Genomic DNA, 2,659 nt, shown 5'->3' with positions numbered 1-2,659 from the left:
TTGAGTTTGCTCACGTTAAAAATGCTCTTCTGCAGTCTATAGCTGAGAACGAAGTGTGCAGGCTGACTTTCCTAAAGGGGCAGGCTCATGGCTACCTGCTCTTAGTCAGACTCCTCACCTAAGGAAACACAGGGGAGCCCATGGCCAGCCCCATCTCTGAGGGCCTGGTCATCACAGCCAGGAGGGTGGTCACCTGGCTGTGTGTCACAACAGAGCTACATAGGTGATGCGTGGGTGCTACCTGGGCAAGAACTGGGGTCCTAGTACAGTGGGGGTGACCTTACCTATTTAACAAATGTGCCCTTTCAGAGGGAAAAAGAGGCTCCAATTCTCCATATGCGATTTAACTGAACACCTGTTATATATCAAATATAGTCCTTGCCCACGGTTAAAATAAGAGGGGCCAAAAAATATCAAATGACAATCCAAAAAATATTATAAAGGCTGGAAAGGAAATATGAACCTGGCATAAGTGAGTAAAAGAAAGACTCCTGGTAAGAAATCATTAAAAGTGAATTCTGTGGCCTTGGGGAAGTTACTTGGCCCTTTGTGTCATCAGTGTCCTTGTTTTAAAAGTCTGCTTCCCAGATCTCAAATGCTCTGGTGGCCACCACTCAGACGGACACAACTGCTCCAGTGCATAGCAGAGGGTGCCAACAGATGGGAAGTCGCAAGATGTGAGCTGAGCCTGGCCCTGCTTCCTGTCTCCTGTGCCAGGACCTGGTGCTCTTTGGGGTCACACACTCCACCTTCCACCCAGTCTCACTTGGGGAGCCATGATGATGACATTTGGAGTTCTCTCCCTTTCGGCCATCCTGGTGGCCAGCAGCTGCACTAGCCGCTTGAGATTCCACTCACTGTGGAACCCCAGGCTGGCGGAGGGCAGGGTTTGAGGCCAGCAATACAAATGTCCTGTCCAGAAGGAAGAATTGGGCAGAGAGCACTCCTCTACATCCCTTGAAGTAGACCAACTTCCAGACACCCAGGGCTGCTAACACAGGAGGCAGGTAGATGCAAAGAGCGTAAGAGGAAACCCTGGGAAAGAGGAAGAGGTGGTTTTCTGTCCCAGGAAGGTGCTAGAAGAGGCCCTTTGAGACTGAAGGACTGCTCCGGCAGAAGTCTTTTGTTTGTCTCTGTTGTCCTTGACCCTGAAGTAGACTTGGGTAGATAATTTGGAAAGTTGGAAGATAGTACAAATTACTAATTTGCCTTTTTCTTAAATAGGATGATTACTTTTGGAATAGACAAACCTCTGAATTTGGAAACCATTAAAGACAGAAAGCCCAGTTCAAGGAACCAGAAGAAAAGCTAGAATTACATGTAAATGATCTATTTCAGAGACCACCACATCAGACTCCTCCCAGCAGCAGCTTCCTCCTGTCTTCAGGAGCTATGTTGGCTTGGGTGTAGGAGGAGAGGTCCCTGCACAGGAGCCATCTCCATCCTGGCCACAGGTCTCCCTGTCTGGTCACAGTGGGCTTAGAAACAGAAGGCAAGTCCTGGGAGCCTTCAGGTCACACCAGCATGACCAGTGGACTTCCCTTGCCCAGCCCAGATCCAGAGCCAGGCAAGGGAGGTGGCGGTGCTCAGAGACCTTCCTTCAGGAAAGACAGGTTACCCATTCCCAAGTAGCACAGCTCTCACCTGGAGAAGCAGAGCTAGGGAGAGTTCAAGGCGGGCAAGGATGCTAACAACAGCTTAAAGGCCCCTCCAGCCACCTGGCAACCCCTTCCCAGTTTGCAGTGGCATGCAGAGTTCTTGGTGCTCCAGGTGGCCAACGGCTTCCATTCTCTTGGCCAGACTCTGTGGATGCAGTAATATTGACTCCAAGTCAATGCATAGTTCACAGCTGGGTGGGAGACATGGGCGTCTGCCCATCCTACTTAACCTAGAACTGGTGCTATTGGCAGCAAACTCTGCTTATGGATGTAGTTTTCTTCTTCCCGTCCTTCCTTCCTTCCTTCCTTCCTTCCTTCCTTCCTTCCTTCCTTCCTTCCTTCCTTCCTTCCTCCTTCTTTTTCTCTTTCTTTTTTATTTTCTCTTCCTTGTTAGAAAGACAAATTTCTATGTAGATTTTTCTTAGCATGAACTTCTTGTCCTTTCTTAGGAAGGCTTGGTTTTCCGTGTCTGAGGTCCCTCATTTCCTTTTAGAGGCTGAAATATTTTTCTTTTTCTTTTAGCCAAAAAAATAAATAGCATTAAGAAGAACCACACCAGTTCTTTCTCCCCTCTTTCCCTGTCGAGTTGGAGTAGGCAAATGTGCACGGGCTGCGGGGTCTCTGATGAGGATGGTGAGTTTTCTGTTCCCGCATCATGGCAGGAAATGGAAAGCCAGAGTGGTCAGGTGTGACAGAAGGTCCCAGAAGATCAGGGTAGTGACAACAATTTAACTTCTCCAAACCTTGTGGTGCCTTTCCTTGTGGTGCTTCTGTGTCATTCACTCCGCTCAAGGCAGCCACTTGCAGCAAGCAGCAACACCAGTACTTCCCTTGGTACTTTGTGTCAGGGCAGTGAAAGACTCTAATGTATGCCTAGCTAGATGCTGATGTGTCACTACAGTTATGCGATTGTATAATGAGGTTCTGATGCAGCTTTGGTTGGGAACTGATCATTCCTCTGCAAAAATATACTACTACTTAGCTGGAACTAATGGCTGTCT

Source organism: Octodon degus, unplaced genomic scaffold, assembly GCF_000260255.1.
Source record: "Octodon degus isolate 3935 unplaced genomic scaffold, OctDeg1.0 scaffold00036, whole genome shotgun sequence".
NCBI classification, from domain to species: domain Eukaryota; kingdom Metazoa; phylum Chordata; class Mammalia; order Rodentia; family Octodontidae; genus Octodon; species Octodon degus.
Note: the sequence above shows the minus strand (reverse complement) of the source record.